This window comes from Aotus nancymaae, unplaced genomic scaffold (genome assembly GCF_030222135.1).
Source record: "Aotus nancymaae isolate 86718 unplaced genomic scaffold, 86718_ANA_hifiasm-v0.15.2.pri h1tg000099l, whole genome shotgun sequence".
Classification (NCBI taxonomy): Eukaryota; Metazoa; Chordata; class Mammalia; order Primates; family Aotidae; genus Aotus; species Aotus nancymaae.
Window position 1 is genome coordinate 1,413,605 of NW_026988514.1, and position 27,072 is coordinate 1,440,676.

A 27,072-nucleotide genomic window follows, 5' to 3' on the forward strand; every position below is an offset into this window, starting at 1 on the left:
TCAGCCGTCCATTGATTCTAGAACCCGGAATATTTCAGAACGATTAAATGCTGACCTAGTAGCATTCTGGACGTCAGACACCTTAACTTCCGGGTAGCAGGCATTTTAGGAGTTTAGAATTCCGCCATGCTGTGCATTCTAGAATTCCACCACATTCTGATTCTAGAATGCAGACATTTGGTGCTTCTGGAATTCAGACACCATGAATTCTGGAATGTGAACATTGAATGACTCTCGAGTTCAGACACGCAAGGATTCTAGAGTTTGGCCAACCTGACATTCTGGAACTCATCCGTCCATTGATTCTAGAACCCAGAATCTATCAGAACGGTAGAATGCTGACCTAGTAGCATTCTGGACGTCAGACACCTTAACTTCCGGCTAGCAGGCATTTTAGGACTTTAGAATTCCGCCATGCTGTGCATTCTAGAATTTCACCACATTCCGATTCTAGAATGCAGACATTTGGTGTTTCTGGAATTCAGACACCCTGAGCTCCGGAATGTGCACATTGAATGACTCTCGAGATCAGACACGCAAGGATTCTAGAGTTTGGCCATGCTGACATTCTGGAACTCAGCCGTCCATTGGTTCTAGAACCCAGAATCTTTCAGAACGGTAGAATGCTGACCTAGTAGCATTCTGGACCTCAGACACCTTACCTTCCGACTAGCAGGCATTTTAGGACGTTAGAATTCCGCCAGGCTGTGCATTCTAGAATTCTGCCACATTTTGATTCTAGAATGCAGACAATTGGTTCTTCGGGAATTCAGACACCGTGAGTTCCGGAATGTGGACATTGAATGACTCTCGAGTTCAGACATGCAAGGATTCTAGAGGTTGGCCACCCTGACATTCCGGAACTCAGCCGTCCATTGATTCTAGAACCCTGAATCATTCAGAATGGTAAAATGCTGACCTAGTAGCATTCTGGACGTCAGACACATTAACTTCCGGCTAGCAGGCGTTTTAGTACTTTAGAATTCCGCCGTGCTGTGCATTCTAGAATTCCGTCAAATTCCGATTCTCGAATGCAGACATTTGGTGCTTCTGGAATTCAGACACCCTTAGTTCCGGAATGTGGACATTGAATGTCTCTCGAGTTCAGACATGCAAGTATTCTAGAGTTTGGCCAACCTTACATTCTGGAACTCAGCCGTCCATTGATTCTAGAACCCAGAATATTTCAGAATGATTAAATGCTGACCTAGTAGCATTCTGGACGTCAGACACGTTAACTTCCGGGTAGCAGGCATTTTAGGACTTTAGAATTCTGCCGCGGGGCATTCTAGAATTCCACCACATTCTGATTCTAGAATGCAGATATTTGGTGCTTCTGGAATTCAGACACCCTGAATTCCGGAATGTGGACATTGAATGACTCTCGAGTTCAGACACGCAAGTATTCTAGAGTTTGGCCAACCTGACATTCTGGAACTCATCCGTCCATTGATTCTGGAACCCAGAATCTATCAGAACGGTAGAATGCTGACCTAGTAGCATTCTGGACGTCAGACACCTTAACTTCCGGCTAGCAGGCATTTTAGGACATTAGAATTCCACCATGCTGTGCATTCTAGAATTTCACCACATTCCGATTCTAGAATGCAGACATTTGGTGTTTCTGGAATTCAGACACCCTGAGCTCCGGAATGTGCACATTGAATGACTCTCAAGATCAGACACGCAAGGATTCTAGAGTTTGGCCATGCTGACATTCTGGAACTCAGCCGTCCATTGGTTCTAGAACCTAGAATCTTTCAGAACGGTAGAATGCTGACCTAGTAGCATTCTGGACCACAGACACCTTACCTTCCGACTAGCAGGCATTTTAGGACTTTAGAATTCCGCCAGGCTGTGCATTCTAGAATTCTGCCACATTTTGATTCTAGAATGCAGACAATTGATTCTTCGGGAATTCAGACACCCTGAGTTCCGGAATGTGGACATTGAATTACTCTCGAGATCAGACACGCAGGGATTCGAGAGTTTGGCCACCCTGACATTCCAGAACTCAGCTGTCCATTGATTCTAGAACCCAGAATCTTTCAGAATGGTAGAATGCTGACCTAGTAGCATTCTGGACGTCAGACACATTAACTTCCGGCTAGCAGGCGGTTTAGTACTTTAGAATTCCGCCAGGCTGTGCATACTAGAATTCCGTCAAATTCCGATTCTCGAATGCAGACATTTGGTGCTTCTGGAATTCAGACACCCTTAGTTCCGGAATTTGGACATTGAATGTCTCTCGAGTTCAGACACGCAAGGATTCTAGAGTTTGGCCAACCTTACATTCTGGAACTCAGCCGTCCATTGATTCCAGAACCTGGAATATTTCAGAACGATTAAATGCTGACCTAGTAGCATTCTGGACGTCAGACACCTTAACTTCTGGCTAGCAGGCATTTTAGGACTTTAGAATTCCGCCATGCTGTGCATTCTAGAATTTCACCACATTCCGATTCTAGAATGCAGACATTTGGTGTTTCTGGAATTCAGACACCCTGAGCTCCGTAATGTGCACATTGAATGACTCTCGAGATCAGACACGCAAGGATTCTAGAGTTTGGCCATGCTGACATTCTGGAACTCAGCCGTCCATTGGTTCTAGAACCCAGAATCTTTCAGAACGGTAGAATGCTGACCTAGTAGCATTCTGGACCTCAGACACCTTACCTTCCGACTAGCAGGCATTTTAGGACGTTAGAATTCCGCCAGGCTGTGCATTCTAGAATTCTGCCACATTTTGATTCTAGAATGCAGACAATTGGTTCTTCGGGAATTCAGACACCCTGAGTTCCGGAATGTGGACATTGAATGACTCTCGAGTTCAGACACGCAAGGATTCTAGAGGTTGGCCACCCTGACATTCCGGAACTCAGCCGTCCATTGATTCTAGAACCCAGAATCATTCAGAATGGTAAAATTCTGACCTAGTAGCATTCTGGACGTCAGACACATTAACTTCCGGCTAGCAGGCGTTTTAGTACTTTAGAATTCCGCCGTGCTGTGCATTCTAGAATTCCGTCAAATTCCGATTCTCGAATGCAGACATTTGGTGCTTCTGGAATTCAGACACCCTTAGTTCCGGAATGTGGACATTGAATGTCTCTCGAGTTCAGACATGCAAGTATTCTAGAGTATGGCCAACCTTACATTCTGGAACTCAGCCGTCCATTGATTCTAGAACCCAGAATATTTCAGAATGATTAAATGCTGACCTAGTAGCATTCTGGACGTCAGACACGTTAACTTCCGGGTAGCAGGCATTTTAGGATTTTAGAATTCTGCCGCGGGGCATTCTAGAATTCCACCACATTCTGATTCTAGAATGCAGACATTTGGTGCTTCTGGAATTCAGACACCCTGAATTCCGGAATGTGGACATTGAATGACTCTCGAGTTCAGACACGCAAGTATTCTAGAGTTTGGCCAACCTGACATTCTGGAACTCATCCGTCCATTGATTCTGGAACCCAGAATCTTTCAGAACGGTAGAATGCTGACCTAGTAGCATTCTGGACGTCAGACACCTTAACTTCCGGCTAGCAGGCATTTTAGGACTTTAGAATTCCACCATGCTGTGCATTCTAGAATTTCACCACATTCCGATTCTAGAATGCAGACATTTGGTGTTTCTGGAATTCAGACACCCTGAGCTCCGGAATGTGCACATTGAATGACTCTCAAGATCAGACACGCAAGGATTCTAGAGTTTGGCCATGCTGACATTCTGGAACTCAGCCGTCCATTGGTTCTAGAACCTAGAATCTTTCAGAACGGTAGAATGCTGACCTAGTAGCATTCTGGACCACAGACACCTTACCTTCCGACTAGCAGGCATTTTAGGACTTTAGAATTCCGCCAGGCTGTGCATTCTAGAATTCTGCCACATTTTGATTCTAGAATGCAGAAAATTGATTCTTCGGGAATTCAGACACCCTGAGTTCCGGAATGTGGACATTGAATTACTCTCGAGTTCAGACACGCAGGGATTCGAGAGTTTGGCCACCCTGACATTCCGGAACTCAGCCGTCCATTGATTCTAGAACCCAGAATCTTTCAGAATGGTAGAATGCTGACCTAGTAGCATTCTGGACGTCAGACACATTAACTTCCGGCTAGCAGGCGTTTTAGTACTTTAGAATTCCGCCAGGCTGTGCATACTAGAATTCCGTCAAATTCCGATTCTCGAATGCAGACATTTGGTGCTTCTGGAATTCAGACACCCTTAGTTCCGGAATTTGGACATTGAATGTCTCTCGAGTTCAGACACGCACGTATTCTAGAGTTTGGCCAACCTTACATTCTGGAACTCAGCCGTCCATTGATTCTAGAACCCGGAATATTTCAGAACGATTAAATGCTGACCTAGTAGCATTCTGGACGTCAGACACCTTAACTTCCGGGTAGCAGGCATTTTAGGAGTTTAGAATTCCGCCATGCTGTGCATTCTAGAATTCCACCACATTCTGATTCGAGAATGCAGACATTTGGTGCTTCTGGAATTCAGACACCATGAATTCCGGAATGTGAACATTGAATGACTCTCGAGTTCAGACACGCAAGGATTCTAGAGTTTGGCCAACCTGACATTCTGGAACTCATCCTTCCATTGATTCTAGAACCCAGAATCTATCAGAACGGTAGAATGCTGACCTAGTAGCATTCTGGACGTCAGACACCTTAACTTCCGGCTAGCAGGCATTTTAGGACTTTAGAATTCCGCCATGCTGTGCATTCTAGAATTTCACCACATTCCGATTCTAGAATGCAGACATTTGGTGTTTCTGGAATTCAGACACCCTGAGCTCCGGAATGTGCACATTGAATGACTCTCGAGATCAGACACGCAAGGATTCTAGAGTTTGGCCATGCTGACATTCTGGAACTCAGCCGTCCATTGGTTCTAGAACCCAGAATCTTTCAGAACGGTAGAATGCTGACCTAGTAGCATTCTGGACCTCAGACACCTTACCTTCCGACTAGCAGGCATTTTAGGATGTTAGAATTCCGCCAGGCTGTGCATTCTAGAATTCTGCCACATTTTGATTCTAGAATGCAGACAATTGGTTCTTCGGGAATTCAGACACCCTGAGTTCCGGAATGTGGACATTGAATGACTCTCGAGTTCAGACACGCAAGGATTCTAGAGGTTGGCCACCCTGACATTCCGGAACTCAGCCGTCCATTGATTCTAGAACCCAGAATCATTCAGAATGGTAAAATGCTGACCTAGTAGCATTCTGGACGTCAGACACATTAACTTCCGGCTAGCAGGCGTTTTAGTACTTTAGAATTCCGCCGTGCTGTGCATTCTAGAATTCCGTCAAATTCCGATTCTCGAATGCAGACATTTGGTGCTTCTGGAATTCAGACACCCTTAGTTCCGGAATGTGGACATTGAATGTCTCTCGAGTTCAGACATGCAAGTATTCTAGAGTTTGGCCAACCTTACATTCTGGAACTCAGCCGTCCATTGATTCTAGAACCCAGAATATTTCAGAATGATTAAATGCTGACCTAGTAGCATTCTGGACGTCAGACACGTTAACTTCCGGGTAGCAGGCATTTTAGGACTTTAGAATTCTGCCGTGCGGTGCATTCTAGAATTCCACCACATTCTGATTCTAGAATGCAGACATTTGGTGCTTCTGGAATTCAGACACCCTGAATTCCGGAATGTGGACATTGAATGACTCTCGAGTTCAGACACGCAAGTATTCTAGAGTTTGGCCAACCTGACATTCTGGAACTCATCCGTCCATTGATTCTGGAACCCAGAATCTTTCAGAACGGTACAATGCTGACCTAGTAGCATTCTGGACGTCAGACACCTTAACTTCCGGCTAGCAGGCATTTTAGGACTTTAGAATTCCACCATGCTGTGCATTCTAGAATTTCACCACATTCCGATTCTAGAATGCAGACATTTGGTGTTTCTGGAATTCAGACACCCTGAACTCCGGAATGTGCACATTGAATGACTCTCAAGATCAGACACGCAAGGATTCTAGAGTTTGGCCATGCTGACATTCTGGAACTCAGCCGTCCATTGGTTCTAGAACCTAGAATCTTTCAGAACGGTAGAATGCTGACCTAGTAGCATTCTGGACCACAGACACCTTACCTTCCGACTAGCAGGCATTTTAGGACTTTAGAATTCCGCCAGGCTGTGCATTCTAGAATTCTGCCACATTTTGATTCTAGAATGCAGACAATTGATTCTTCGGGAATTCAGACACCCTGAGTTCCAGAATGTGGACATTGAATTACTCTCGAGATCAGACACGCAGGGATTCGAGAGTTTGGCCACCCTGACATTCCGGAACTCAGCCGTCCATTGATTCTAGAACCCAGAATCTTTCAGAATGGTAGAATGCTGACCTAGTAGCATTCTGGACGTCAGACACATTAACTTCCGGCTAGCAGGCGTTTTAGTACTTTAGAATTCCGCCAGGCTGTGCATACTAGAATTCCGTCAAATTCCGATTCTCGAATGCAGACATTTGGTGCTTCTGGAATTCAGACACCCTTAGTTCCGGAATTTGGACATTGAATGTCTCTCGAGTTCAGACACGCACGTATTCTAGAGTTTGGCCAACCTTACATTCTGGAACTCAGCCGTCCATTGATTCTAGAACCCGGAATATTTCAGAACGATTAAATGCTGACCTAGTAGCATTCTGGACGTCAGACACCTTAACTTCCGGGTAGCAGGCATTTTAGGAGTTTAGAATTCCGCCATGCTGTGCATTCTAGAATTCCACCACATTCTGATTCGAGAATGCAGACATTTGGTGCTTCTGGAATTCAGACACCATGAATTCCGGAATGTGAACATTGAATGACTCTCGAGTTCAGACACGCAAGGATTCTAGAGTTTGGCCAACCTGACATTCTGGAACTCATCCTTCCATTGATTCTAGAACCCAGAATCTATCAGAACGGTAGAATGCTGACCTAGTAGCATTCTGGACGTCAGACACCTTAACTTCCGGCTAGCAGGCATTTTAGGACTTTAGAATTCCGCCATGCTGTGCATTCTAGAATTTCACCACATTCCGATTCTAGAATGCAGACATTTGGTGTTTCTGGAATTCAGACACCCTGAGCTCCGGAATGTGCACATTGAATGACTCTCGAGATCAGACACGCAAGGATTCTAGAGTTTGGCCATGCTGACATTCTGGAACTCAGCCGTCCATTGGTTCTAGAACCCAGAATCTTTCAGAACGGTAGAATGCTGACCTAGTAGCATTCTGGACCTCAGACACCTTACCTTCCGACTAGCAGGCATTTTAGGATGTTAGAATTCCGCCAGGCTGTGCATTCTAGAATTCTGCCACATTTTGATTCTAGAATGCAGACAATTGGTTCTTCGGGAATTCAGACACCCTGAGTTCCGGAATGTGGACATTGAATGACTCTCGAGTTCAGACACGCAAGGATTCTAGAGGTTGGCCACCCTGACATTCCGGAACTCAGCCGTCCATTGATTCTAGAACCCAGAATCATTCAGAATGGTAAAATGCTGACCTAGTAGCATTCTGGACGTCAGACACATTAACTTCCGGCTAGCAGGCGTTTTAGTACTTTAGAATTCCGCCGTGCTGTGCATTCTAGAATTCCGTCAAATTCCGATTCTCGAATGCAGACATTTGGTGCTTCTGGAATTCAGACACCCTTAGTTCCGGAATGTGGACATTGAATGTCTCTCGAGTTCAGACATGCAAGTATTCTAGAGTTTGGCCAACCTTACATTCTGGAACTCAGCCGTCCATTGATTCTAGAACCCAGAATATTTCAGAATGATTAAATGCTGACCTAGTAGCATTCTGGACGTCAGACACGTTAACTTCCGGGTAGCAGGCATTTTAGGACTTTAGAATTCTGCCGTGCGGTGCATTCTAGAATTCCACCACATTCTGATTCTAGAATGCAGACATTTGGTGCTTCTGGAATTCAGACACCCTGAATTCCGGAATGTGGACATTGAATGACTCTCGAGTTCAGACACGCAAGTATTCTAGAGTTTGGCCAACCTGACATTCTGGAACTCATCCGTCCATTGATTCTGGAACCCAGAATCTTTCAGAACGGTACAATGCTGACCTAGTAGCATTCTGGACGTCAGACACCTTAACTTCCGGCTAGCAGGCATTTTAGGACTTTAGAATTCCACCATGCTGTGCATTCTAGAATTTCACCACATTCCGATTCTAGAATGCAGACATTTGGTGTTTCTGGAATTCAGACACCCTGAACTCCGGAATGTGCACATTGAATGACTCTCAAGATCAGACACGCAAGGATTCTAGAGTTTGGCCATGCTGACATTCTGGAACTCAGCCGTCCATTGGTTCTAGAACCTAGAATCTTTCAGAACGGTAGAATGCTGACCTAGTAGCATTCTGGACCACAGACACCTTACCTTCCGACTAGCAGGCATTTTAGGACTTTAGAATTCCGCCAGGCTGTGCATTCTAGAATTCTGCCACATTTTGATTCTAGAATGCAGACAATTGATTCTTCGGGAATTCAGACACCCTGAGTTCCAGAATGTGGACATTGAATTACTCTCGAGATCAGACACGCAGGGATTCGAGAGTTTGGCCACCCTGACATTCCGGAACTCAGCTGTCCATTGATTCTAGAACCCAGAATCTTTCAGAATGGTAGAATGCTGACCTAGTAGCATTCTGGACGTCAGACACATTAACTTCCGGCTAGCAGGCGGTTTAGTACTTTAGAATTCCACCAGGCTGTGCATACTAGAATTCCGTCAAATTCCGATTCTCGAATGCAGACATTTGGTGCTTCTGGAATTCAGACACCCTTAGTTCCGGAATTTGGACATTGAATGTCTCTCGAGTTCAGACACGCAAGTATTCTAGAGTTTTCCCAACCTTACATTCTGGAACTCAGCCGTCCATTGATTCTAGAACCTGGAATATTTCAGAACGATTAAATGCTGACCTAGTAGCATTCTGGACGTCAGACACCTTAACTTCCGGCTAGCAGGCATTTTAGGACTTTAGAATTCCGCCATGCTGTGCATTCTAGAATTTCACCACATTCCGATTCTAGAATGCAGACATTTGGTGTTTCTGGAATTCAGACACCCTGAGCTCCGGAATGTGCACATTGAATGACTCTCGAGATCAGACACGCAAGGATTCTAGAGTTTGGCCATGCTGACATTCTGGAACTCAGCCGTCCATTGGTTCTAGAACCCAGAATCTTTCAGAACGGTAGAATGCTGACCTAGTAGCATTCTGGACCTCAGACACCTTACCTTCCGACTAGCAGGCATTTTAGGACGTTAGAATTCCGCCAGGCTGTGCATTCTAGAATTCTGCCACATTTTGATTCTAGAATGCAGACAATTGGTTCTTCGGGAATTCAGACACCCTGAGTTCCGGAATGTGGACATTGAATGACTCTCGAGTTCAGACACGCAAGGATTCTAGAGGTTGGCCACCCTGACATTCCGGAACTCAGCCGTCCATTGATTCTAGAACCCTGAATCATTCAGAATGGTAAAATGCTGACCTAGTAGCATTCTGGACGTCAGACACATTAACTTCCGGCTAGCAGGCGTTTTAGTACTTTAGAATTCCGCCGTGCTGTGCATTCTAGAATTCCGTCAAATTCCGATTCTCGAATGCAGACATTTGGTGCTTCTGGAATTCAGACACCCTTAGTTCCGGAATGTGGACATTGAATGTCTCTCGAGTTCAGACATGCAAGTATTCTAGAGTTTGGCCAACCTTACATTCTGGAACTCAGCCGTCCATTGATTCTAGAACCCAGAATATTTCAGAATGATTAAATGCTGACCTAGTAGCATTCTGGACGTCAGACACCTTAACTTCCGGCTAGCAGGCATTTTAGGACTTTAGAATTCCACCATGCTGTGCATTCTAGAATTTCACCACATTCCGATTCTAGAATGCAGACATTTGGTGTTTCTGGAATTCAGACACCCTGAGCTCCGGAATGTGCACATTGAATGACTCTCAAGATCAGACACGCAAGGATTCTAGAGTTTGGCCATGCTGACATTCTGGAACTCAGCCGTCCATTGGTTCTAGAACCTAGAATCTTTCAGAACGGTAGAATGCTGACCTAGTAGCATTCTGGACCACAGACACCTTACCTTCCGACTAGCAGGCATTTTAGGACTTTAGAATTCCGCCAGGCTGTGCATTCTAGAATTCTGCCACATTTTGATTCTAGAATGCAGACAATTGATTCTTCGGGAATTCAGACACCCTGAGTTCCGGAATGTGGACATTGAATTACTCTCGAGATCAGACACGCAGGGATTCGAGAGTTTGGCCACCCTGACATTCCGGAACTCAGCTGTCCATTGATTCTAGAACCCAGAATCTTTCAGAATGGTAGAATGCTGACCTAGTAGCATTCTGGACGTCAGACACATTAACTTCCGGCTAGCAGGCGGTTTAGTACTTTAGAATTCCGCCAGGCTGTGCATACTAGAATTCCGTCAAATTCCGATTCTCGAATGCAGACATTTGGTGCTTCTGGAATTCAGACACCCTTAGTTCCGGAATTTGGACATTGAATGTCTCTCGAGTTCAGACACGCAAGGATTCTAGAGTTTGGCCAACCTTACATTCTGGAACTCAGCCGTCCATTGATTCCAGAACCTGGAATATTTCAGAACGATTAAATGCTGACCTAGTAGCATTCTGGACGTCAGACACCTTAACTTCCGGGTAGCAGGCATTTTAGGACTTTAGAATTCCGCCATGCTGTGCATTCTAGAATTTCACCACATTCCGATTCTAGAATGCAGACATTTGGTGTTTCTGGAATTCAGACACCCTGAGCTCCGTAATGTGCACATTGAATGACTCTCGAGATCAGACACGCAAGGATTCTAGAGTTTGGCCATGCTGACATTCTGGAACTCAGCCGTCCATTGGTTCTAGAACCCAGAATCTTTCAGAACGGTAGAATGCTGACCTAGTAGCATTCTGGACCTCAGACACCTTACCTTTCGACTAGCAGGCATTTTAGGACGTTAGAATTCCGCCAGGCTGTGCATTCTAGAATTCTGCCACATTTTGATTCTAGAATGCAGACAATTGGTTCTTCGGGAATTCAGACACCCTGAGTTCCGGAATGTGGACATTGAATGACTCTCGAGTTCAGACACGCAAGGATTCTAGAGGTTGGCCACCCTGACATTCCGGAACTCAGCCGTCCATTGATTCTAGAACCCAGAATCATTCAGAATGGTAAAATTCTGACCTAGTAGCATTCTGGACGTCAGACACATTAACTTCCGGCTAGCAGGCGTTTTAGTACTTTAGAATTCCGCCGTGCTGTGCATTCTAGAATTCCGTCAAATTCCGATTCTCGAATGCAGACATTTGGTGCTTCTGGAATTCAGACACCCTTAGTTCCGGAATGTGGACATTGAATGTCTCTCGAGTTCAGACATGCAAGTATTCTAGAGTATGGCCAACCTTACATTCTGGAACTCAGCCGTCCATTGATTCTAGAACCCAGAATATTTCAGAATGATTAAATGCTGACCTAGTAGCATTCTGGACGTCAGACACGTTAACTTCCGGGTAGCAGGCATTTTAAGATTTTAGAATTCTGCCGCGGGGCATTCTAGAATTCCACCACATTCTGATTCTAGAATGCAGACATTTGGTGCTTCTGGAATTCAGACACCCTGAATTCCGGAATGTGGACATTGAATGACTCTCGAATTCAGACACGCAAGTATTCTAGAGTTTGGCCAACCTGACATTCTGGAACTCATCCGTCCATTGATTCTGGAACCCAGAATCTTTCAGAACGGTAGAATGCTGACCTAGTAGCATTCTGGACGTCAGACACCTTAACTTCCGGCTAGCAGGCATTTTAGGACTTTAGAATTCCACCATGCTGTGCATTCTAGAATTTCACCACATTCCGATTCTAGAATGCAGACATTTGGTGTTTCTGGAATTCAGACACCCTGAGCTCCGGAATGTGCACATTGAATGACTCTCAAGATCAGACACGCAAGGATTCTAGAGTTTGGCCATGCTGACATTCTGGAACTCAGCCGTCCATTGGTTCTAGAACCTAGAATCTTTCAGAACGGTAGAATGCTGACCTAGTAGCATTCTGGACCACAGACACCTTACCTTCCGACTAGCAGGCATTTTAGGACTTTAGAATTCCGCCAGGCTGTGCATTCTAGAATTCTGCCACATTTTGATTCTAGAATGCAGAAAATTGATTCTTCGGGAATTCAGACACCCTGAGTTCCGGAATGTGGACATTGAATTACTCTCGAGTTCAGACACGCAGGGATTCGAGAGTTTGGCCACCCTGACATTCCGGAACTCAGCCGTCCATTGATTCTAGAACCCAGAATCTTTCAGAATGGTAGAATGCTGACCTAGTAGCATTCTGGACGTCAGACACATTAACTTCCGGCTAGCAGGCGTTTTAGTACTTTAGAATTCCGCCAGGCTGTGCATACTAGAATTCCGTCAAATTCCGATTCTCGAATGCAGACATTTGGTGCTTCTGGAATTCAGACACCCTTAGTTCCGGAATTTGGACATTGAATGTCTCTCGAGTTCAGACACGCACGTATTCTAGAGTTTGGCCAACCTTACATTCTGGAACTCAGCCGTCCATTGATTCTAGAACCCGGAATATTTCAGAACGATTAAATGCTGACCTAGTAGCATTCTGGACGTCAGACACCTTAACTTCCGGGTAGCAGGCATTTTAGGAGTTTAGAATTCCGCCATGCTGTGCATTCTAGAATTCCACCACATTCTGATTCGAGAATGCAGACATTTGGTGCTTCTGGAATTCAGACACCATGAATTCCGGAATGTGAACATTGAATGACTCTCGAGTTCAGACACGCAAGGATTCTAGAGTTTGGCCAACCTGACATTCTGGAACTCATCCGTCCATTGATTCTAGAACCCAGAATCTATCAGAACGGTAGAATGCTGACCTAGTAGCATTCTGGACGTCAGACACCTTAACTTCCGGCTAGCAGGCATTTTAGGACTTTAGAATTCCGCCATGCTGTGCATTCTAGAATTTCACCACATTCCGATTCTAGAATGCAGACATTTGGTGTTTCTGGAATTCAGACACCCTGAGCTCCGGAATGTGCACATTGAATGACTCTCGAGATCAGACACGCAAGGATTCTAGAGTTTGGCCATGCTGACATTCTGGAACTCAGCCGTCCATTGGTTCTAGAACCCAGAATCTTTCAGAACGGTAGAATGCTGACCTAGTAGCATTCTGGACCTCAGACACCTTACCTTCCGACTAGCAGGCATTTTAGGATGTTAGAATTCCGCCAGGCTGTGCATTCTAGAATTCTGCCACATTTTGATTCTAGAATGCAGACAATTGGTTCTTCGGGAATTCAGACACCCTGAGTTCCGGAATGTGGACATTGAATGACTCTCGAGTTCAGACACGCAAGGATTCTAGAGGTTGGCCACCCTGACATTCCGGAACTCAGCCGTCCATTGATTCTAGAACCCAGAATCATTCAGAATGGTAAAATGCTGACCTAGTAGCATTCTGGACGTCAGACACATTAACTTCCGGCTAGCAGGCGTTTTAGTACTTTAGAATTCCGCCATGCTGTGCATTCTAGAATTCCGTCAAATTCCGATTCTCGAATGCAGACATTTGGTGCTTCTGGAATTCAGACACCCTTAGTTCCGGAATGTGGACATTGAATGTCTCTCGAGTTCAGACATGCAAGTATTCTAGAGTTTGGCCAACCTTACATTCTGGAACTCAGCCGTCCATTGATTCTAGAACCCAGAATATTTCAGAATGATTAAATGCTGACCTAGTAGCATTCTGGACGTCAGACACGTTAACTTCCGGGTAGCAGGCATTTTAGGACTTTAGAATTCTGCCGTGCGGTGCATTCTAGAATTCCACCACATTCTGATTCTAGAATGCAGACATTTGGTGCTTCTGGAATTCAGACACCCTGAATTCCGGAATGTGGACATTGAATGACTCTCGAGTTCAGACACGCAAGTATTCTAGAGTTTGGCCAACCTGACATTCTGGAACTCATCCGTCCATTGATTCTGGAACCCAGAATCTTTCAGAACGGTACAATGCTGACCTAGTAGCATTCTGGACGTCAGACACCTTAACTTCCGGCTAGCAGGCATTTTAGGACTTTAGAATTCCACCATGCTGTGCATTCTAGAATTTCACCACATTCCGATTCTAGAATGCAGACATTTGGTGTTTCTGGAATTCAGACACCCTGAACTCCGGAATGTGCACATTGAATGACTCTCAAGATCAGACACGCAAGGATTCTAGAGTTTGGCCATGCTGACATTCTGGAACTCAGCCGTCCATTGGTTCTAGAACCTAGAATCTTTCAGAACGGTAGAATGCTGACCTAGTAGCATTCTGGACCACAGACACCTTACCTTCCGACTAGCAGGCATTTTAGGACTTTAGAATTCCGCCAGGCTGTGCATTCTAGAATTCTGCCACATTTTGATTCTAGAATGCAGACAATTGATTCTTCGGGAATTCAGACACCCTGAGTTCCAGAATGTGGACATTGAATTACTCTCGAGATCAGACACGCAGGGATTCGAGAGTTTGGCCACCCTGACATTCCGGAACTCAGCTGTCCATTGATTCTAGAACCCAGAATCTTTCAGAATGGTAGAATGCTGACCTAGTAGCATTCTGGACGTCAGACACATTAACTTCCGGCTAGCAGGCGGTTTAGTACTTTAGAATTCCACCAGGCTGTGCATACTAGAATTCCGTCAAATTCCGATTCTCGAATGCAGACATTTGGTGCTTCTGGAATTCAGACACCCTTAGTTCCGGAATTTGGACATTGAATGTCTCTCGAGTTCAGACACGCAAGTATTCTAGAGTTTGGCCAACCTTACATTCTGGAACTCAGCCGTCCATTGATTCTAGAACCAAGAATATTTAAGAACGATTAAATGCTGACCTAGTAGCATTCTGGACGTCAGACACCTTAACTTCCGGCTAGCAGGCATTTTAGGACTTTAGAATTCCGCCATGCTGTGCATTCTAGAATTTCACCACATTCCGATTCTAGAATGCAGACATTTGGTGTTTCTGGAATTCAGACACCCTGAGCTCCGGAATGTGCACATTGAATGACTCTCGAGATCAGACACGCAAGGATTCTAGAGTTTGGCCATGCTGACATTCTGGAACCCAGCCGTCCATTGGTTCTAGAACCCAGAATCTTTCAAAACTGTAGAATGCTGACCTAGTAGCATTCTCGACCTCAGACACCTTACCTTCCGACTAGCAGGCATTTTAGGACTTTAGAATTCGGCCAGGCTGTGCATTCTAGAATTCTGCCACATTTTGATTTTAGAAGGCAGTCAATTGGTTCTTCGGGAATTCAGACACCCTGAGTTCCGGAATGCGGACTTTGAATGACTCTCGAGTTCAGACACGCAAGGATTCTAGAGTTTGGCCACCCTGACATTCCGGAACTCAGCCGTCCATTGATTCTAGAACCCTGAATCTTTCAGAATGGTAGAATGCTGACCTAGTAGCATTCTGGACGTCAGACACATTAACTTCCGGCTAGCAGGCGTTTTAGTACTTTAGAATTCCGCCAGGCTGTGCATACTAGAATTCCGTCAAATTCCGATTCTCGAATGCAGACATTTGGTGCTTCTGGAATTCAGACACCCTTAGTTCTGGAATGTGGACATTGAATGTCTCTCGAGTTCAGACACGCAAGTATTCTAGAGTTTGGCCAACCTTACATTCTGGAACTCAGCCGTCCATTGATTCTAGAACCTGGAATATTTCAGAACGATTAAATGCTGACCTAGTAGCATTCTGGACGTCAGACACCTTAACTTCCGGGTAGCAGGCATTTTAGGAGTTTAGAATTCCGCCATGCTGTGCATTCTAGAATTCCACCACATTCTGATTCGAGAATGCAGACATTTGGTGCTTCTGGAATTCAGACACCATGAATTCCGGAATGTGAACATTGAATGACTCTCGAGTTCAGACACGCAAGGATTCTAGAGTTTGGCCAACCTGACATTCCGGAACTCATCCGTCCATTGATTCTAGAACCCAGAATCTATCAGAACGGTAGAATGCTGACCTAGTAGCATTCTGGACGTCAGACACCTTAACTTCCGGCTAGCAGGCATTTTAGGACTTTAGAATTCCGCCATGCTGTGCATTCTAGAATTTCACCACATTCCGATTCTAGAATGCAGACATTTGGTGTTTCTGGAATTCAGACACCCTGAGCTCCGGAATGTGCACATTGAATAACTCTCGAGATCAGACACGCAAGGATTCTAGAGTTTGGCCATGCTGACATTCTGGAACTCAGCCGTCCATTGGTTCTAGAACCCAGAATCTTTCAGAACGGTAGAATGCTGACCTAGTAGCATTCTGGACCTCAGACACCTTACCTTCCGACTAGCAGGCATTTTAGGACGTTAGAATTCCGCCAGGCTGTGCATTCTAGAATTCTGCCACATTTTGATTCTAGAATGCAGACAATTGGTTCTTCGGGAATTCAGACACCCTGAGTTCCGGAATGTGGACATTGAATGACTCTCGAGTTCAGACACGCAAGGATTCTAGAGGTTGGCCACCCTGACATTCCGGAACTCAGCCGTCCATTGATTCTAGAACCCAGAATCATTCAGAATGGTAAAATGCTGACCTAGTAGCATTCTGGACGTCAGACACATTAACTTCCGGCTAGCAGGCGTTTTAGTACTTTAGAATTCCGCCGTGCTGTGCATTCTAGAATTCCGTCAAATTCCGATTCTCGAATGCAGACATTTGGTGCTTCTGGAATTCAGACACCCTTAGTTCCGGAATGTGGACATTGAATGTCTCTCGAGTTCAGACATGCAAGTATTCTAGAGTTTGGCCAACCTTACATTCTGGAACTCAGCCGTCCATTGATTCTAGAACCCAGAATATTTCAGAATGATTAAATGCTGACCTAGTAGCATTCTGGACGTCAGACACGTTAACTTCCGGGTAGCAGGCATTTTAGGACTTTAGAATTCTGCCGCGGGGCATTCTAGAATTCCACCACATTCTGATTCTAGAATGCAGACATTTGGTGCTTCTGGAATTCAGACACCCTGAATTCCGGAATGTGGACATTGAATGACTCTCGAGTTCAGACACGCAAGTATTCTAGAGTTTGGCCAACCTGACATTCTGGAACTCATCCGTCCATTGATTCTGGAACCCAGAATCTATCAGAACGGTAGAATGCTGACCTAGTAGCATTCTGGACGTCAGACACCTTAACTTCCGGCTAGCAGGCATTTTAGGACTTTAGAATTCCACCATGCTGTGCATTCTAGAATTTCACCACATTCCGATTCTAGAATGCAGACATTTGGTGTTTCTGGAATTCAGACACCCTGAGCTCCGGAATGTGCACATTGAATGACTCTCAAGATCAGACACGCAAGGATTCTAGAGTTTGGACATGCTGACATTCTGGAACTCAGCCGTCCATTGGTTCTAGAACCTAGAATCTTTCAGAACGGTAGAATGCTGACCTAGTAGCATTCTGGACCACAGACACCTTACCTTCCGACTAGCAGGCATTTTAGGACTTTAGAATTCCGCCAGGCTGTGCATTCTAGAATTCTGCCACATTTTGATTCTAGAATGCAGACAATTGATTCTTCGGGAATTCAGACACCCTGAGTTCCGGAATGTGGATATTGAATTACTCTCGAGATCAGACACGCAGGGATTCGAGAGTTTGGCCACCCTGACATTCCGGAACTCAGCTGTCCATTGATTCTAGAACCCAGAATCTTTCAGAATGGTAGAATGCTGACCTAGTAGCATTCTGGACGTCAGACACATTAACTTCCGGCTAGCAGGCGGTTTAGTACTTTAGAATTCCGCCAGGCTGTGCATACTAGAATTCCGTCAAATTCCGATTCTCGAATGCAGACATTTGGTGCTTCTGGAATTGAGACACCCTTAGTTCCGGAATTTGGACATTGAATGTCTCTCGAGTTCAGACACGCAAGGATTCTAGAGTTTGGCCAACCTTACATTCTGGAACTCAGCCGTCCATTGATTCCAGAACCTGGAATATTTCAGAACGATTAAATGCTGACCTAGTAGCATTCTGGACGTCAGACACCTTAACTTCCGGCTAGCAGGCATTTTAGGACTTTAGAATTCCGCCATGCTGTGCATTCTAGAATTTCACCACATTCCGATTCTAGAATGCAGACATTTGGTGTTTCTGGAATTCAGACACCCTGAGCTCCGGAATGTGCACATTGAATGACTCTCGAGATCAGACACGCAAGGATTCTAGAGTTTGGCCATGCTGACATTCTGGAACTCAGCCGTCCATTGGTTCTAGAACCCAGAATCTTTCAGAACGGTAGAATGCTGACCTAGTAGCATTCTGGACCTCAGACACCTTACCTTCCGACTAGCAGGCATTTTAGGACGTTAGAATTCCGCCAGGCTGTGCATTCTAGAATTCTGCCACATTTTGATTCTAGAATGCAGACAATTGGTTCTTCGGGAATTCAGACACCCTGAGTTCCGGAATGTGGACATTGAATGACTCTCGAGTTCAGACACGCAAGGATTCTAGAGGTTGGCCACCCTGACATTCCGGAACTCAGCCGTCCATTGATTCTAGAACCCAGAATCATTCAGAATGGTAAAATGCTGACCTAGTAGCATTCTGGACGTCAGACACATTAACTTCCGGCTAGCAGGCGTTTTAGTACTTTAGAATTCCGCCGTGCTGTGCATTCTAGAATTCCGTCAAATTCCGATTCTCAAATGCAGACATTTGGTGCTTCTGGAATTCAGACACCCTTAGTTCCGGAATGTGGACATTGAATGTCTCTCGAGTTCAGACATGCAAGTATTCTAGAGTATGGCCAACCTTACATTCTGGAACTCAGCCGTCCATTGATTCTAGAACCCAGAATATTTCAGAATGATTAAATGCTGACCTAGTAGCATTCTGGACGTCAGACACGTTAACTTCCGGGTAGCAGGCATTTTAGGACTTTAGAATTCTGCCGCGGGGCATTCTAGAATTCCACCACATTCTGATTCTAGAATGCAGACATTTGGTGCTTCTGGAATTCAGACACCCTGAATTCCGGAATGTGGACATTGAATGACTCTCGAGTTCAGACACGCAAGTATTCTAGAGTTTGGCCAACCTGACATTCTGGAACTCATCCGTCCATTGATTCTGGAACCCAGAATCTTTCAGAACGGTAGAATGCTGACCTAGTAGCATTCTGGACGTCAGACACCTTAACTTCCGACTAGCAGGCATTTTAGGACTTTAGAATTCCACCATGCTGTGCATTCTAGAATTTCACCATATTCCGATTCTAGAATGCAGACATTTGGTGTTTCTGGAATTCAGACACCCTGAGCTCCGGAATGTGCACATTGAATGACTCTCAAGATCAGACACGCAAGGATTCTAGAGTTTGGCCATGCTGACATTCTGGAACTCAGCCGTCCATTGGTTCTAGAACCTAGAATCTTTCAGAACGGTAGAATGCTGACCTAGTAGCATTCTGGACCACAGACACCTTACCTTCCGACTAGCAGGCATTTTAGGACTTTAGAATTCCGCCAGGCTGTGCATTCTAGAATTCTGCCACATTTTGATTCTAGAATGCAGAAAATTGATTCTTCGGGAATTCAGACACCCTGAGTTCCGGAATGTGGACATTGAATTACTCTCGAGTTCAGACACGCAGGGATTCGAGAGTTTGGCCACCCTGACATTCCGGAACTCAGCCGTCCATTGATTCTAGAACCCAGAATCTTTCAGAATGGTAGAATGCTGACCTAGTAGCATTCTGGACGTCAGACACATTAACTTCCGGCTAGCAGGCGTTTTAGTACTTTAGAATTCCGCCAGGCTGTGCATACTAGAATTCCGTCAAATTCCGATTCTCGAATGCAGACATTTGGTGCTTCTGGAATTCAGACACCCTTAGTTCCGGAATTTGGACATTGAATGTCTCTCGAGTTCAGACACGCACGTATTCTAGAGTTTGGCCAACCTTACATTCTGGAACTCAGCCGTCCATTGATTCTAGAACCCGGAATATTTCAGAACGATTAAATGCTGACCAAGTAGCATTCTGGACGTCAGACACCTTAACTTCCGGGTAGCAGGCATTTTAGGAGTTTAGAATTCCGCCATGCTGTGCATTCTAGAATTCCACCACATTCTGATTCGAGAATGCAGACATTTGGTGCTTCTGGAATTCAGACACCATGAATTCCGGAATGTGAACATTGAATGACTCTCGAGTTCAGACACGCAAGGATTCTAGAGTTTGGCCAACCTGACATTCTGGAACTCATCCGTCCATTGATTCTAGAACCCAGAATCTATCAGAACGGTAGAATGCTGACCTAGTAGCATTCTGGACGTCAGACACCTTAACTTCCGGCTAGCAGGCATTTTAGGACTTTAGAATTCCGCCATGCTGTGCATTCTAGAATTTCACCACATTCCGATTCTAGAATGCAGACATTTGGTGTTTCTGGAATTCAGACACCCTGAGCTCCGGAATGTGCACATTGAATGACTCTCGAGATCAGACACGCAAGGATTCTAGAGTTTGGCCATGCTGACATTCTGGAACTCAGCCGTCCATTGGTTCTAGAACCCAGAATCTTTCAGAACGGTAGAATGCTGACCTAGTAGCATTCTGGACCTCAGACACCTTACCTTCTGACTAGCAGGCATTTTAGGATGTTAGAATTCCGCCAGGCTGTGCATTCTAGAATTCTGCCACATTTTGATTCTAGAATGCAGACAATTGGTTCTTCGGGAATTCAGACACCCTGAGTTCCGGAATGTGGACATTGAATGACTCTCGAGTTCAGACACGCAAGGATTCTAGAGGTTGGCCACCCTGACATTCCGGAACTCAGCCGTCCATTGATTCTAGAACCCAGAATCATTCAGAATGGTAAAATGCTGACCTAGTAGCATTCTGGACGTCAGACACATTAACTTCCGGCTAGCAGGCGTTTTAGTACTTTAGAATTCCGCCGTGCTGTGCATTCTAGAATTCCGTCAAATTCCGATTCTCGAATGCAGACATTTGGTGCTTCTGGAATTCAGACACCCTTAGTTCCGGAATGTGGACATTGAATGTCTCTCGAGTTCAGACACGCAAGTATTCTAGAGTTTGGCCAACCTTACATTCTGGAACTCAGCCGTCCATTGATTCTAGAACCCAGAATATTTCAGAATGATTAAATGCTGACCTAGTAGCATTCTGGACGTCAGACACGTTAACTTCCGGGTAGCAGGCATTTTAGGACTTTAGAATTCTGCCGTGCGGTGCATTCTAGAATTCCACCACATTCTGATTCTAGAATGCAGACATTTGGTGCTTCTGGAATTCAGACACCCTGAATTCCGGAATGTGGACATTGAATGACTCTCGAGTTCAGACACGCAAGTATTCTAGAGTTTGGCCAACCTGACATTCTGGAACTCATCCGTCCATTGATTCTGGAACCCAGAATCTTTCAGAACGGTACAATGCTGACCTAGTAGCATTCTGGACGTCAGACACCTTAACTTCCGGCTAGCAGGCATTTTAGGACTTTAGAATTCCACCATGCTGTGCATTCTAGAATTTCACCACATTCCGATTCTAGAATGCAGACATTTGGTGTTTCTGGAATTCAGACACCCTGAACTCCGGAATGTGCACATTGAATGACTCTCAAGATCAGACACGCAAGGATTCTAGAGTTTGGCCATGCTGACATTCTGGAACTCAGCCGTCCATTGGTTCTAGAACCTAGAATCTTTCAGAACGGTAGAATGCTGACCTAGTAGCATTCTGGACCACAGACACCTTACCTTCCGACTAGCAGGCATTTTAGGACTTTAGAATTCCGCCAGGCTGTGCATTCTAGAATTCTGCCACATTTTGATTCTAGAATGCAGACAATTGATTCTTCGGGAATTCAGACACCCTGAGTTCCAGAATGTGGACATTGAATTACTCTCGAGATCAGACACGCAGGGATTCGAGAGTTTGGCCACCCTGACATTCCGGAACTCAGCTGTCCATTGATTCTAGAACCCAGAATCTTTCAGAATGGTAGAATGCTGACCTAGTAGCATTCTGGACGTCAGACACATTAACTTCCGGCTAGCAGGCGGTTTAGTACTTTAGAATTCCACCAGGCTGTGCATACTAGAATTCCGTCAAATTCCGATTCTCGAATGCAGACATTTGGTGCTTCTGGAATTCAGACACCCTTAGTTCCGGAATTTGGACATTGAATGTCTCTCGAGTTCAGACACGCAAGTATTCTAGAGTTTGGCCAACCTTACATTCTGGAACTCAGCCATCCATTGATTCTAGAACCTGGAATATTTCAGAACGATTAAATGCTGACCTAGTAGCATTCTGGACGTCAGACACCTTAACTTCCGGCTAGCAGGCATTTTAGGACTTTAGAATTCCGCCATGCTGTGCATTCTAGAATTTCACCACATTCCGATTCTAGAATGCAGACATTTGGTGTTTCTGGAATTCAGACACCCTGAGCTCCGTAATGTGCACATTGAATGACTCTCGAGATCAGACACGCAAGGATTCTAGAGTTTGGCCATGCTGACATTCTGGAACCCAGCCGTCCATTGGTTCTAGAACCCAGAATCTTTCAAAACTGTAGAATGCTGACCTAGTAGCATTCTCGACCTCAGACACCTTACCTTCCGACTAGCAGGCATTTTAGGACTTTAGAATTCGGCCAGGCTGTGCATTCTAGAATTCTGCCACATTTTGATTTTAGAAGGCAGTCAATTGGTTCTTCGGGAATTAAGACACCCTGAGTTCCGGAATGTGGACTTTGAATGACTCTCGAGTTCAGACACGCAAGGATTCTAGAGTTTGGCCACCCTGACATTCCGGAACTCAGCCGTCCATTGATTCTAGAACCCTGAATCTTTCAGAATGGTAGAATGCTGACCTAGTAGCATTCTGGACGTCAGACACATTAACTTCCGGCTAGCAGGCGTTTTAGTACTTTAGAATTCCGCCAGGCTGTGCATACTAGAATTCCGTCAAATTCCGATTCTCGAATGCAGACATTTGGTGCTTCTGGAATTCAGACACCCTTAGTTCTGGAATGTGGACATTGAATGTCTCTCGAGTTCAGACACGCAAGTATTCTAGAGTTTGGCCAACCTTACATTCTGGAACTCAGCCGTCCATTGATTCTAGAACCCGGAATATTTCAGAACGATTAAATGCTGACCTAGTAGCATTCTGGACGTCAGACACCTTAACTTCCGGGTAGCAGGCATTTTAGGAGTTTAGAATTCCGCCATGCTGTGCATTCTAGAATTCCACCACATTCTGATTCGAGAATGCAGACATTTGGTGCTTCTGGAATTCAGACACCATGAATTCCGGAATGTGAACATTGAATGACTCTCGAGTTCAGACACGCAAGGATTCTAGAGTTTGGCCAACCTGACATTCCGGAACTCATTCGTCCATTGATTCTAGAACCCAGAATCTATCAGAACGGTAGAATGCTGACCTAGTAGCATTCTGGACGTCAGACACCTTAACTTCCGGCTAGCAGGCATTTTAGGACTTTAGAATTCCGCCATGCTGTGCATTCTAGAATTTCACCACATTCCGATTCTAGAATGCAGACATTTGGTGTTTCTGGAATTCAGACACTTTGAGCTCCGGAATGTGCACATTGAATAACTCTCGAGATCAGACACGCAAGGATTCTAGAGTTTGGCCATGCTGACATTCTGGAACTCAGCCGTCCATTGGTTCTAGAACCCAGAATCTTTCAGAACGGTAGAATGCTGACCTAGTAGCATTCTGGACCTCAGACACCTTACCTTCCGACTAGCAGGCATTTTAGGACGTTAGAATTCCGCCAGGCTGTGCATTCTAGAATTCTGCCACATTTTGATTCTAGAATGCAGACAATTGGTTCTTCGGGAATTCAGACACCCTGAGTTCCGGAATGTGGACATTGAATGACTCTCGAGTTCAGACACGCAAGGATTCTAGAGGTTGGCCACCCTGACATTCCGGAACTCAGCCGTCCATTGATTCTAGAACCCAGAATCATTCAGAATGGTAAAATGCTGACCTAGTAGCATTCTGGACGTCAGACACATTAACTTCCGGCTAGCAGGCGTTTTAGTACTTTAGAATTCCGCCGTGCTGTGCATTCTAGAATTCCGTCAAATTCCGATTCTCGAATGCAGACATTTGGTGCTTCTGGAATTCAGACACCCTTAGTTCCGGAATGTGGACATTGAATGTCTCTCGAGTTCAGACATGCAAGTATTCTAGAGTTTGGCCAACCTTACATTCTGGAACTCAGCCGTCCATTGATTCTAGAACCCAGAATATTTCAGAATGATTAAATGCTGACCTAGTAGCATTCTGGACGTCAGATACGTTAACTTCCGGGTAGCAGGCATTTTAGGACTTTAGAATTCTGCCGCGGGGCATTCTAGAATTCCACCACATTCTGATTCTAGAATGCAGACATTTGGTGCTTCTGGAATTCAGACACCCTGAATTCCGGAATGTGGACATTGAATGACTCTCGAGTTCAGACACGCAAGTATTCTAGAATTTGGCCAACCTGACATTCTGGAACTCATCCGTCCATTGATTCTGGAACCCAGAATCTTTCAGAACGGTAGAATGCTGACCTAGTAGCATTCTGGACGTCAGACACCTTAACTTCCGGCTAGCAGGCATTTTAGGACTTTAGAATTCCACCATGCTGTGCATTCTAGAATTTCACCACATTCCGATTCTAGAATGCAGACATTTGGTGTTTCTGGAATTCAGACACCCTGAGCTCCGGAATGTGCACATTGAATGACTCTCAAGATCAGACACGCAAGGATTCTAGAGTTTGGACATGCTGACATTCTGGAACTCAGCCGTCCATTGGTTCTAGAACCTAGAATCTTTCAGAACGGTAGAATGCTGACCTAGTAGCATTCTGGACCACAGACACCTTACCTTCCGACTAGCAGGCATTTTAGGACTTTAGAATTCCGCCAGGCTGTGCATTCTAGAATTCTGCCACATTTTGATTCTAGAATGCAGACAATTGATTCTTCGGGAATTCAGACACCCTGAGTTCCGGAATGTGGACATTGAATTACTCTCGAGATCAGACACGCAGGGATTCGAGAGTTTGGCCACCCTGACATTCCGGAACTCAGCTGTCCATTGATTCTAGAACCCAGAATCTTTCAGAATGGTAGAATGCTGACCTAGTAGCATTCTGGACGTCAGACACATTAACTTCCGGCTAGCAGGCGGTTTAGTACTTTAGAATTCCGCCAGGCTGTGCATACTAGAATTCCGTCAAATTCCGATTCTCGAATGCAGACATTTGGTGCTTCTGGAATTCAGACACCCTTATTTCCGGAATTTGGACATTGAATGTCTCTCGAGTTCAGACACGCAAGTATTCTAGAGTTTGGCCAAACTTACATTCTGGAACTCAGCCGTCCATTGATTCCAGAACCTGGAATATTTCAGAACGATTAAATGCTGACCTAGTAGCATTCTGGACGTCAGACACCTTAACTTCCGGCTAGCAGGCATTTTAGGACTTTAGAATTCCGCCATGCTGTGCATTCTAGAATTTCACCACATTCCGATTCTAGAATGCAGACATTTGGTGTTTCTGGAAATCAGACACCCTGAGCTCCGTAATGTGCACATTGAATGACTCTCGAGATCAGACACGCAAGGATTCTAGAGTTTGGCCATGCTGACATTCTGGAACCCAGCCGTCCATTGGTTCTAGAACCCAGAATCTTTCAAAACTGTAGAATGCTGACCTAGTAGCATTCTCGACCTCAGACACCTTACCTTCCGACTAGCAGGCATTTTAGGACTTTAGAATTCGGCCAGGCTGTGCATTCTAGAATTCTGCCACATTTTGATTTTAGAAGGCAGTCAATTGGTTCTTCGGGAATTAGGACACCCTGAGTTCCGGAATGTGGACTTTGAATGACTCTCGAGTTCAGACACGCAAGGATTCTAGAGTTTGGCCACCCTGACATTCCGGAACTCAGCCGTCCATTGATTCTAGATCCCTGAATCTTTCACAATGGTAAAATGCTGACCTAGTAGCATTCTGGACGTCAGACACATTACCTTCCGGCTAGCAGGCGTTTTAGTACTTTAGAATTCCGCCAGGCTCTGCATACTAGAATTCCGTCAAATTCCGATTCTCGAATGCAGACATTTGGTGCTTCTGGAATTCAGACACCCTTAGTTCTGGAATGTGGACATTGAATGTCTCTCGAGTTCAGACACGCAAGTATTCTAGAGTTTGGCCAACCTTACATTCTGGAACTCAGCCGTCCATTGATTCTAGAACCCGGAATATTTCAGAACGATTAAATGCTGACCTAGTAGCATTCTGGACGTCAGACACCTTAACTTCCGGGTAGCAGGCATTTTAGGAGTTTAGAATTCCGCCATGCTGTGCATTCTAGAATTCCACCACATTCTGATTCTAGAATGCAGACATTTGGTGCTTCTGGAATTCAGACACCATGAATTCCGGAATGTGAACATTGAATGACTCTCGAGTTCAGACACGCAAGGATTCTAGAGTTTGGCCAACCTGACATTCCGGAACTCATTCGTCCATTGATTCTAGAACCCAGAATCTATCAGAACGGTAGAATGCTGACCTAGTAGCATTCTGGACGTCAGACACCTTAACTTCCGGCTAGCAGGCATTTTAGGACTTTAGAATTCCGCCATGCTGTGAATTCTAGAATTTCACCACATTCCGATTCTAGAATGCAGACATTTGGTGTTTCTGGAATTCAGACACCCTGAGCTCCGGAATGTGCACATTGAATGACTCTCGAGATCAGACACGCAAGGATTCTAGAGTTTGGCCATGCTGACATTCTGGAACTCAGCCGTCCAT